We start from the raw sequence: 12,897 nt of genomic DNA, 5'->3' as shown, positions 1-12,897 counted from the left end.
GTTTTAATGATGCCAATATTTTTTAATCCCTTAATAGAGCTCTGTAAAAATATCCCAAACCCATAAATATTCAATTTTCTGAAGCACATCTGATATCATCCTAAAACTGAAACACACATTTGGTGAACTTAACTGAAAGGCTTGCCTTTTCCAGCAATATGCACTTTCTGTCTGCAGCAGCAGAAAAGGTGCAAGTCTCTCACAATACGGTATTATACAGAGACATACAGATCTGACTTATCCTGTCCTCAGTAGTATTAGACACATCAGGATGCAGATCAACTATAAAGCATTCCTTAGGACAATTGCTGAGACCAGCAGCTGCTTTCCAGACAGAATATTAAGGTTGCTCTGGACGTTCCCTCAGACATACAGTAACTAGTGCTCAGCACTGCGTGGCAAGGAAGCACAGAGTTATGTGAGATGCCTGGGAGAGCAAGAGAGCAGGGTGCAATGCTGGGAATTTCAAAAATGCCTCAGAGATAAGGAGGAGGCTGCACACGTATAGAAACAGGCAGTTGTGAAACAAATGTCACTATTTTTCACCAAGGGCAAAAGAGTTATCCACAGGGCTGTGGGGATGGGCTCTTCAACAGGTGAATGTTAGGATGTGATGGGGGACAGGGTGGAGCAGGGATTGCTGGTGGGAGACAGGGTGGAGCAGGGATTCCTGTGAGGCAGGGACCCCTCTGCCCTTGGGACCATATGCTCAACTCCCATTAAGCTGAACATTTTGGTGTCTTTCATATTAGTGCTTTAGGTAGGGTCAGGAGAGCACTGCCACTTCCCATCCATTGATTCACCATGGCAAGAGCAGTCCCAGAGGTCACCAAATGGTTGCTTTTGGAGAAAAGCTGGACCAGCAACTGCATTCCAGGAAGCCAACTAATGCAGTCCAGCCATTCCTTGACACCTTGTCCAAGGAAAATCTCCCAAGCACATAGTCAGTGGCCCTTGCATCACCACTTCCACTATGCAGGTCTGCTCTTCCTGTGTTGCAGTTGCTGGAATCTTGCCAACCTGCAACAGTCCAGGCAGGTAAAATGAATTTACATACTTTGATGGGCAAAAAGCTAGTCCTCATTCACCATTATTAACTCTAATTGCTACATTTTCATGTCTTAGTAGCATTAGCAACTGAGACACAAAAAAATGATCTATGACTTATTTTGGCTAGTTATGCATGGTCCATACCTGCCCATTGACTGACCTCCAAGGGATGTTTGTGCTGCTTCGCAGCCTGCAGTGCTGTGCTGTTTAAAACCACATTTCAGACATCACTTAAAATGCACCCTTTAGTTCTTTGAGGTGAATGGTGCAATTGAAACAGATGAATGTGGTGAGGACTGCTTGGAGCAGAGGCTGCTAACCTACAGTCTGATAACCTACAGTCCCTTTTCCCCTTCTGTAGGACAATGTTGACAATAAGATTTACTTCTGTGTCTCCCCAACGTAATTTCAGTAGGTCTTGTGCAACAGCACGATGTTACTGTTTTTCAAAATTTGAGGGCGGTGTTTAAATTTTAAAACCACGTGGTCACTTATGAAAACAACAGTTCCTTTTATATTATGCCATAATATCTTTCACATTTTCTTTTACACATATGTCACTTCAAAAACAGCTCAGCATGCAAGAATAAATCAACTGTCAGCATCCATTTAAAGATATCCTACTTGAGAATATCAGGATGTCTATGGTGAAATATATATAGACAAAAAACATTTCTATCCTTTAACAATAACAATTTTATCCCCTCTTTTTTTTTTTTTTTTGCCTTTTGCTCTTCAATCACAAATATGGACTATGAGGTACTTACCCTGTTACTCAGTGCTACACATAGGTAAATTCTGCATTTCCTCTCCAGGCACATGGAAGCTGGTGAGCCCAACCAAGGCTTCAGTTCAAACCAATTAAGGAAAAACTGAATTAACTACAGTAGAACTGAATTAATTACAGCAGAAAACAATAAAGAGGAAGCTCATGTCAGTGTTAATTGTAAGGCGGCAGTTTTTACAAGAGGAGCTGATGAGCTGAATGATGAGCAGCATGACAGTGCAGACAGCTGCCCAGGGCCTGGTCAGTAGCTGGCAAAGCCCTAAAATGGAAACAGAATATGAGGAAGAACAGGGACTCTGACTCCAGGTAAGCACAGTGCAGTGACTGATGATGACACCCCTATCCTTTCCTAATTCTTAACACCATAGCTCACCACCATCACTATATCCCAGTGGCTGGCATGTATACTTCTGGCTTTTATCAGTAAGGTGCAAAAACACGTCTTCCCTTCCAAGGTCTCCCCACTGAAGAAGAAAGAGTGCAGAAAGACCAAAAATAACTCTTCCACACTTGAACAGATCTATATGTATTCTCTTCAAACTTGCAGTAATCCACAAGCATAAAGAGAGTCTTCTGTAGTGTTTTACTCTGAATTCTCCAGGAAATAGTGCCACAAGAGCCTGCACCAGTTCCAGTCTTTCTGCAATGTGGTCACCCAGCTTGCACAGGGCACTGCTTGGCCCCAGATGAGGGCAGCAGCAGGTCCATGGGACACCAAGGAAGTGGGCAGAGAAGCTATTCCAATCCCAGCTGAACAAAGGCATGATGAAACAGGACAATAATGAAAATAGATTGAGACCCAGCCCAAATCACTTGTGTTTGTCAGGGACAAACACTGACCAGATGATGCATCTTGCTGGGGCAGGATGAGGATGCTGTGCCATTTCTTCAGCAACATGAACCCATTAAACCCAAAATAAGAAGAATCTTTACCCTACTTTTATATGGCTATGTTTCCATGGTTCCATCTCTTAAACTATAAACATTTCATGCTTTAAAGATTCAAGGAATGATTGTGTTACACAGGCATTCTTTTACTGAAACCCCATAAAATACCAATATGTTTAATTCTGCCTAGCTGTCCTGTTGCTACTTTGAAATACCCAGTAATCTCTACTAAACAGTCATCTTCTCTCCCATGGGGCCTAACATAAAATTGGGCTTATCAGAAAAATAAATCATATATCATCTTTGTAGAAAAAAATGTTAGTTATGTATCCTTGCAATCAGCTCTATTAGGTTTTCATACTCCCTCTACCCCTTGCTTTCTCTCTGACTCCCTTTCTCTTTTCAAGAGCAATTTTTAAAGCAGTAAATGGCAGGATTCCAGGAGTTATGTTACTGCCAAAAATTAATTTAAAAAACAAGTGGGAGGCTGTGAGCTGAAAAAAAAGAAAAGGAGTGGGGAATGCATTCCCTCTGCATCTGGGACCTTCGATCTAGGCAGCATAACTGATGGCATGTTACCTTGAAAATAGCTCTTCAATGTCTTTCTTCTGTCTACCAGACATGGCTGGCTGTACTGAGCTTTTCCCTTTTTCTACTATGAGAAGAGATAAAACTTCACTTTTGCAACTGCAGCTTGCTGGTTTGTATGGAAGTCAGTACTCCTAGGTTTTAAATGTTCCTTGTTTACAATAGTGAGACTGTGGTTGAGAAGTGGTGTGGAAAACTAGCTTTTAAGAAAAAGATTTTGAAAAGAAAAATAACTTGTGTTTACAGAAGGGTTGATTCTGCCACTGTGTAGCAGAGTGGATACTTTCAACAAAATTACTTTTGTTTATTTTTACAGCCTCACATCCACTAAAAATTAGTGCCTTTCACAGCAGCTCTCTGGGACAACTCTAAAACAAATAGACAGAAGTTATCCCCAGACATAGTCTCAGCTGAGCCTGGGAAAGACTCAGCACATGAGGGCAGACGCACTCTACTGACCTCATAGGGTATCCCCGACATCATTATTGACAACTTATTAGGAAGATGCTTTGTACCCTTACTGACCTCTTCTGTCTCTTTTCAGTTCTAAAACAATTAACTTTCAACTAAAACAACTGACTCACTTGTGGACCTAAGTGAATGGCAAAATGATGCCCTCTATTATATCTCCCATAATACCATACTATTTTATATGCTTCCTCAACCTTGAGCTGGTATCTTCTTGGATGTGTCAGGTACCCATGGTTTCAATCCTGAGCTGTACGGGTTAGCTCAGAAACTGCCATTTAACGGGTGGATTTAGGACCACTTTCCCCCTATTTTTATCATCTTATTTTTATCTACCTTGTAAGATATCCAATAGATTATTCTACAGCTCTTTACAGATGTTCCTCATCTTTTCTGGTTTCAGTAATTCAATTTCATTAGCAAATTTTTTCATGCTGCTCCCCACTGAACATAAAAGGTCCTACCACAGATCACCATTTAATCCACCTGCATAACCCTGCTCCAAGAATTAGTACTTTATTCATACATTCAATTTCTTACTGTTTATCAATTATTTATCTATTTAATGATCTTCTGTCTCATGTCATGTTCCTTAAAAGATTTTGGTTAAAAAAAGTCTTTCAAAAGTCTCTGGAAAAATTAACAGTATCTGGCCAGTGAAACACCTTTTATTCATGTGTCTTTATGTGCCTTTTGAACCTGTTATCAGGTTTGTGTGGATGTACAAAGGCCATGTTGATTCTCCCTAGACTGAAGATTATTTAAACATCCAACAGTTTTATTGAGGGTCCCCTGAAAATGCAGGTGTTGACTGGTGGGTGCTGCTGCCTATTATATGTTCCAAACAAACCTCTCCTGTAGAAAAGCAGGTTGGTTAACATTCAGGCAACACAATCAGACCCCCACACAACACTCACCACATCTGGCTCCAGCGAGAGAGGCAAGAAAGGCTCTTTTTGCAAGGTTTTATTCCTGTGGAGTGCCAGCCTGAAGGGGACCTGGCAAGAAAGAGATGCAACACATGGTGCAGGTAGCTTAAGAAGAGGAAGTGGTGGAGGGCACAGCTGAGGACAGGGCAGAGGGGATTGGTCTCCAGGGGAGAGGGCACAGCCACCAGCGGTATCCAACCAATGAGGGCACAGGGAAAGGAGGAACCAGGAGTCAGTGAGACAGAAGTCCATGGGAGAGTCTGTCTTTTCCCCCCAGGAGGACTACTCTATGGTAGTTAGTCACTGCCAGTGCCAGGGCAGAGGACTTGGGAATTGACTGAGAGGAGACAGTTCATGGGATGCTACAGTCCCCCCTGGCAAATCTCCCTATGCTCTTGAAAGGCTAAGAAATTGACAGACCTTAGAATATATTCAAGTTCAATAAATTAGTCTTTCAAATCCAGAGTTCAGGTACAAGGACCAAGACTGCTATCCTCATGGCAAAGTACTCTTGGTTTGTACTTCCAGTACCTCTTTTGTACTTCCAGATGAGTTTTCAAATTCTTCCTACCTCTGCCATGGCACTTAAGGACAAAAAGGAGCAATGGTTGGCCAAGAGACAGGTCCCAGGTTGTCTAGAGGAAAACTTGAGAAATTCCTTGAGAAATGTGTCCTGGAAACAAAACCAGAACCAAGCTGCCAAATTCTGCACTGGTATTTTACAGATAAATCTAAAATATAGTGTCATATTGAGTTACTGAAACAGGATTGCAACAGTCTAATCATCAGTGACACTTGTAAAGGTTGCAGCACAATGCACCCATTGTAACTTCTTAGTAATAATTACATGCAGAACAGAAGACGTGGCTTTCCACTTGATCTTCTTGGAGCACAACCAAATGTCTAGATTGACCACAGATGGCCAGCAAACCTTCTAGAAATCAAATTTCTGTGTAATAGTGCTTCACATAGCAACAAGCAAATATTTTTCTGTCAATAGAAGAAAGATGAATACAAGATGGATACAAAACGAATGAAAGCTGAATCCTGAGTCCACCAACATGAGGATTTCTTTCCTGAATCTACCTACTAACAAAAAAGTATCAGAGTGCTTTCTGCCTACAAGGAGAAAAACAGTTTCAAAAAGCATATTTGACACTGGCTGAGCTACAGAATTAGAGTAAGATTCAGCTTTTCCAAAGGGTGTGCCTGATGTTCAACTTCTAATGTTTGAGGTCATTGTAGTGATCCAGACCTTTTAGCACTTCTGAAAAACAGATGCTTTTGTAGATAAAAAATACAGAGAAGTAACAAAGTGTAGATACCCATCCTTCATAAACATTTAAATTCTCTCAATTTTCATTAATTCTTTCTGCCACTCCCTTTCAATTCTGTATTCACCAGGCTCCTTCCTCTTCTCTTAGTCTTTGTGCAGGGGATCTGTGCTGCAGACCACAAGGTCCTAGTATGTCCAACCTTCCCACCAAAGATCAAGAACATCTCAAAAGCTACAAAGGCCCCCCCTCTTCAATTCACTTTCGCCCTCAGGCACAAAAGTGACATCTTAGTTTCTGGGGAAAGCAGCTGTTCCAGGACATCATTCCCATGAGAGAGACACTGCCTCGTCTGACTCTGCCAAGTCCTTTCAGGATCTTGGAGATTACCACTGAGACATTCAATACAACTTCATATTTCACGGGGAGCCAACGTAATGAGTAACAAATCAGAGTGACACTTACTTGGCAACTGGTGCTGCCCAAATGGAGGGCTGCTCCACACAAGGGCTTTCTCCATAGAGCAGTACTTATTTCTAGGCATAATTCATGCTGCTACCTACAGACACAGACCTGATATGCAGCACTGATCTCTGGGTAAAAGGGGGCACTAGCAAGCACAACTGGAGGAAATCCTGGAGAATTTTCCTGCTGTTGCTGGCCTGAGCCCCTTGGCAGGAGATTTCTGGAGGTGACTGTGCCCCAAAGACAGAAATTGGGAAAAAAGGAAATAAAGTCATAGTATCTGGAATGTCTTCACAGCAGTCTCCTTTTTCCATCTGTGTTAGCTTCCTTTCTTATCCATTACTAACAGACAGGCGGAGTTAGTTCCAATTATGTGACAGAAATTGGTAGAAAGTCATGTGTCCTCTATTTTAAGAATGTAGCTGCCTAGACGTGGCAAAGCATCTTCCTAAATGTAATTCTAATGGAGAGCACTGGGTTTAGCTATTCCTCCATTTGCTTTTGAAGAGCATTGGAGCATTCTGTGCTCCAATGACTGATTACTGAGTATTTTAAGGGACAGTGATTATATTACACAGTATTTTCTGTACACATGCCCAGACTTACAGTGAAATGACCCTTCAGAATTATTTTCCTTACCACCCACCTCTTGAATTCTGCATCATTCTTCTTTAGAACAAGTGAAAAGTCTATTCATCCATGGTCACACTAATATAGCCATGAGGAAATTAGCTACAGCATAGCTGGTTTTCTTTGAAATTTATTTCAAAGGTACTAACAGTACCTGTACATAAGAAAGCTGTAAAATAGGAGATTCACAGGATCCCTAAAAGAATGTTTCTAGTATATATCAAACCAGTATTGTTTGATATATACTACTTACACTATTTTCTTTTAAGCCATAAACTACAGAAAAAAAAGTTACCCCTTGTAAATTAACAAAGGTAGGATGGATACTTATACAAAAAAGTGACAAAAACCATGTGCAAATAGTGATGTTAACCCCATCCATGACACAAAAAAAAATTATGTCTTTAGCCCTGAAGAACAAATGCCACATACTTTTCTTTTCAGAACTGGTCTGTTCCTGTATAGGACTGTGCAGAATCCTTAGAAATAAGTTTATAAAAAAAAAAAAAACAAAACAGAGAGAAAGAGAGAAAAAATGGAACCACAGATCTAGAAGAAAAAGAGAGAAGACAGATTGACAGTTCAGTCCAAGAAACTGCAGCAGGACTGGCTGGCTCTCTGTCCCAAGCACCATAAGACTGGAAGGGAGAAGTGGTTCTAAAGAGAAGATGACCTGGGATGACTGAAGTTTTGTGTTATATGCCTTATTCCCCAGGCAGCTCAATTCAGGCGCTCTTACCAGAATGTCTTTAATCCTGTCACTGATAGTTTTGCTTGCTTGCTATTTGCTTTCATAGAAAATGAAGCATGTTGCAAATGCTTCCCTCCACACTTGCTCCTGTGAGTTTCATTTTTAATGCCTTAAGTGCCTCCTGCAGATCTGTAGCATAAAAAGATAGAAGTAGCAATAAGGTGTGGTATAATTGCCTTAAAAGTGCTTTCTGTTTATACAGCTTTTTATTTTCCTCTGGTATTTCCAACCAAGCATCAAAGAGCAGAGAGAAAAACCTCTGCTCCTTGAATTCCCAGCATGTTCCTCCCTGCCTCATTACAGACACTGTTGAAGGACATGATAAAGCTGAGCTGACCTGTTTCAATCTCATCCATCAGCACAGGCACAACTGGAAACAAGCCCTCCTGGAGTAATGTCAGCACTTTCATTGACATCAAACCTAAACTACACAAGGGCAAAAGGCAAAACAGCAGAAAGCCCTGTTTGGTGTCCAAGAAACCCTCTTGTTATCTGAGAAACTCTTTTGTCTCTTTCTTTCTACCCCCTTTACCACATGTGATGCAGTTGTTAGTAGTGAATACTGAGAACTCAGTACACTCTGAACACTGAACTTGCCCACACATCCATCACATTTCTGACAGTGTTATTTTATGAACTGGTGGTGGAAACATGCAAAAGGTTTGAGAACTGGGCTAGATCTTCAAGTGGCAATAGTGTTTGAGGGCAATGGGGAGGCACTACTGAGTGTCAGTGGGATCCATAGCACTTCCTCAAATAAGAGATGCAAAGACCATTGAGGACTTTCCTATACACATGCAAATATACAGAAGCACTCATCCATTAATTTTCAGCTGTTTAATACTCCTTCTGAAGAGCCATAGCATCCATCCCATACAACCATTCAAGCAAGCCAAGTCCTCAGGGAAGAAAGTATAGTGGCAGTTTTGACACTCTGCACAGGCTTTTCTGAGGCACAGAAAACCATGCAAAGACACAGAAGTTGAGATTCCAAAAACGTGGATCTATAGACCAGCAGTGAGGAATAAGGCAGGAAGAAAGCAAAGCTGGAGGGATGCATTTGAGGCTTTGGAAGCTCAGGCCAGGTTTTGTCCCTGTAGCCCATGGACTCCAGTGCAGGATAAAACTCATAACTCCACTGCCCTTGTCCATAATTTGTGAGGAGTCCAGTTGTGTAAGGGTTAGATAAGGTCTTTTCACCTATGCCTGCTTACTCCCCAGGTTAGCTGGGAACCCCAGAGCACCAGAGCCAACCCTGTACCAAGATCTGGAAGAAGATACCATCATCCCAATGGAATCTCCTATGAAATGAGGCAGAAAACTACCCACCATGAGGAAGATTTTCTTTGGTGTAAAATCTTGATTGTGTTTTCCTTAACAGACATTATTTCACTGCAGATCAGATTTCCCCATTTAGGTTCAATCAATAGAAAGCAGCTGTCTAGATCTTCTTAGAACTCACCACCAGCACACATAATAATCAACTAGAACAAAACTATGTCGTTTTCGCCTGATATGAACTGATAACTCTTCAAGTTTTTAGCATTAGCTTTGAGAGCCTGTAGAGAGCCTTGGTCAGATTTCTAAACACTATCACTTGTAGGCACACAGTGCATTTTTTACTGAGTGAGGCTGACACCAATGCAAATGTAAGCAGAAATTATGACATGTCCAGTTGCAACTGTGGCTGTGCTGAATAATATCTATATGTTGCAGCAAGGAAAATAGATATAAGAGAAGCATGCAAATGCACAGAAAGTGAAAATGTCAAGGGTACATTTCAAACGAATGTGCTCTTGGTAGGGAACCCTTGGTCTGTATCAGCTTAACCATTAACTGCCTACTGTATTTGGTAAGCAAAATGAACCACAAGTGATAAATAGGGAGAAATCTATAATGTTATTGAATCACATTCAAAGGTACTCAGTTTCTTACTGTAATGCAATCCCTTTAAATTCTGATAGCCATGTTTTGTTTATTATAGGCACTGCAAATTTGAATGGGGGACTCCATTATGACAAATTATTTCTGACTTTGGGAGATACAATGCGCCGCAACTGTTTCACTAAAGTCATAGCCATTGTATGGCAATTTGAAATCTAGAGAGAGTGGAGTACTTAAACTAGCATGTGCATACTCCTAAACAACCAATCTAGTGCAAATTATATAGTGAAGTTTGCAGAGTGGCATACTTTGTTTCACAAGTAAATAAACAAACAAACAACATTTAGTTCTCTTTGTGGCTACTAGAGTTGTATTATATAAGTCCAAAAGCAATGGTAATGCTTTTTATCGTAAAATTATAAAGCAAGAAAAAGGATTCAGAAACAGTATGGGTCTTAATTGTACAAGCTTACAAGGAAGCTTCTATTCATTTATAGCTTTAGTTTAAATATCATTACTCGTACAAAGCCCATATTCTCTTTTCCCTTGCCTCCTTCCATTCCTCTCCAAGAGATATACCATCAGATAATGCTGTACTTTCCAGAAGAGCTGATACACATGGCAAAGTTTTACAAAAGCCATCTCTCCACACTGAATTTCAACACTTGGATCATTTACTAGGATGATAATGTGTCAAAGCACCATGGCAAAACTCCATCACTGTCCTCATACAGCCATGAGATTTATGATAGTAGAGTTTCCTCAAACTTCTCTCTTAAGAAGGAGCATTAAAAAATAGATAATTAAAAAGGTAATTTGGGTCAATAAAACAATGTATTATAAATTTCACCTCATATAAGGAAATAATTTATTTCTTTTAAAGATGTTTCTGCATTTGTTTATCTGTGGGTAACCTGATAGTTATTCTTCACCTTCTCAAGGCCACTCTGTCAGTTCAAAGGAAGATAAAACCTGTCTGGAAAATAAAAAAAAAAAAAAATTCCTTCTACTTGGCAGCTTGTATAAATACTATCAGTCTCTGTTCTCTGTTAACCTGCATTTCAGCTTGAGAAAACCTTCAGTTTCTCTAAAAACTTACAAGGCTATTTGTTTCAACTCCAGCTTTAATGAACATCAGAAATTTCAGTGGAATCAAAAGCTGGCCACCAATTACTGAGTGTGCATGCTTGTCTTCCAAGTGTTTGCTGCTTTGCACCTAGATATTGACAGGATGATTCCCTTGTAACACTTTACAACTGGATTTTCATAAATGGAGCACCAAAACATTGGAAAAAGCAGTAGGACTTATGACAAATGAAAGCATCTCTACATCTGACCATACTATGGGAGGTAGAAAATTGATGTTAGTTGATATTAGATGCCAATGTTTAGTTTGATTCAGGTTGTTTTCCAACATTTAGGTGAAAACAGGCAATATCAAATTTAGGTAAGTGTCTACATTCTACAACAGCAGCTTAGCAGAGATAAACATTTTGTCTACCCACATGATAAAAAATGAATTTTAAAAAAAACAATTACTACATGTTATGGGGAAAAAAATAAGAAAGGAAAAATCAGAAGTTGGAATGCAAGACTCATCTCTGCAGACAGATTAAATATCAGATCATGGCAAGAATTCTCTTATCCCATCAGGCATCACAAGTGTCTTTTTCTAAAAGGTAGTGGATGGTATCTTATCAAAGATTTGACAATGTTTATATTCTCAAAATATAAATCATATATTTCTAGAAGGCTTATGTGTATATTCTCAAATAATATAGGATAGTCACCAAGGTCATCACTGCAAGTCTGATCCAAGAGAAATGACTATTCCTCACCTTAATAGCAATGCATACTCAAGCACAGGTTTCTGGTTGGTATCCAGAATACTATAGGGTTTTTTTTGCATGGCTGCAAAATGCTCTTTCAGAGCTTCATGTCCTAGAAGGACTGGGAGATTTTTCCTTATGGTAAATATCTTGAAACATAAGGTTGGTGGGCTCAAAAGTAAGCTACAGGTGTAAATTTCATAGTCAAAGGAAAATGGTACTTTGAACTTACACCAGTCTGTGGGAAATAACCTGTCCCTTCCATCTGAGACCTACCATTATCTCACTGCCGCTCCTGGCTGCTCCCCATCTTGGTGCGAGGGAAATTACTCCTGGGCTTGGATCCAGGCTCTGGGTGCTGTCTGGAGAGGCAAAGAGGCTGTGAAGAACAGATCTAGATCTGGTTTTTATCTCACTTTCACAGTAAAAACTACAAACACACAGAGAGATACACATACTCCCCCCAAAAAACCACATGGATAAATACAGTGGCACAACTGCAAACAGCACCTCCTAATTATCATCAGTCAGTATGGTAGCATGTGTTTTTGTTATCAGTATGCCCAAAGCTATGACTTAACCACTGGGAAATTTTGAGTCTCCATTCCTACAGGAGAGAACACCACTTGAGCCAAGGAGGCTTCCATAGCTAACCTCAGGACAACATTTTAAAGCAAAACAATTCAGTTCTTCACAAGCATTAATTTTTTTCCTCCACTTCATGTAACCTCTGACCTTATGTCTGGAGGTGATGGATGAGATGAGACAGAGCCATGGGAGAAGACCTGAGGATAGTTGATGGCACGCTACAGCTAGCAGTCATTAACAGGCAAGGTTTCCTCAGAGGGAAGTAAGAATTATTTCACATCAAGAAAAATAAACACCAGAAGAATCAGTTGTGCAGAGTGGCTCACATAAAATATGAATGTGGCCAAGGTTTGCAAGTCCAAAGGGAATCCAATTTTGTGAGCTTATTGCAGAAGAATGCAGGCCCCAGCTCTAAGGTCTTATAAAAGCTCTGAAATGAAAGAGTAAAGCCCTTTCTGAACATACAGAGAGCACTGCATTAAAGACTGTAACCCACAACCTTTCAGGCAGTCCTCCAGTACTGCTGTGCCCTCTTTATTTGTCCAGCACAGGCAGAAGACAGGAGAAGGAAAGTGCTCCCTGGCAAGTGCTAAAGTGAGACTTTGGTACACGGAAAAGAAACCTCTCCTGGTGTTTGTTTTGGCAGGAATAGTTTTAGCAGACAGTATTAGAGTCCCGTCCACTTGCAGAGCAAGGCTGCAGTTCACGTATTATTAAAACTCCAGGGCTGATCACTTTCCACACATCAATGTTACTGGAGCTAGTA

Source organism: Agelaius phoeniceus, chromosome Z, assembly GCF_051311805.1.
Source record: "Agelaius phoeniceus isolate bAgePho1 chromosome Z, bAgePho1.hap1, whole genome shotgun sequence".
NCBI classification, from domain to species: Eukaryota; Metazoa; Chordata; class Aves; order Passeriformes; family Icteridae; genus Agelaius; species Agelaius phoeniceus.
Note: the sequence above shows the minus strand (reverse complement) of the source record.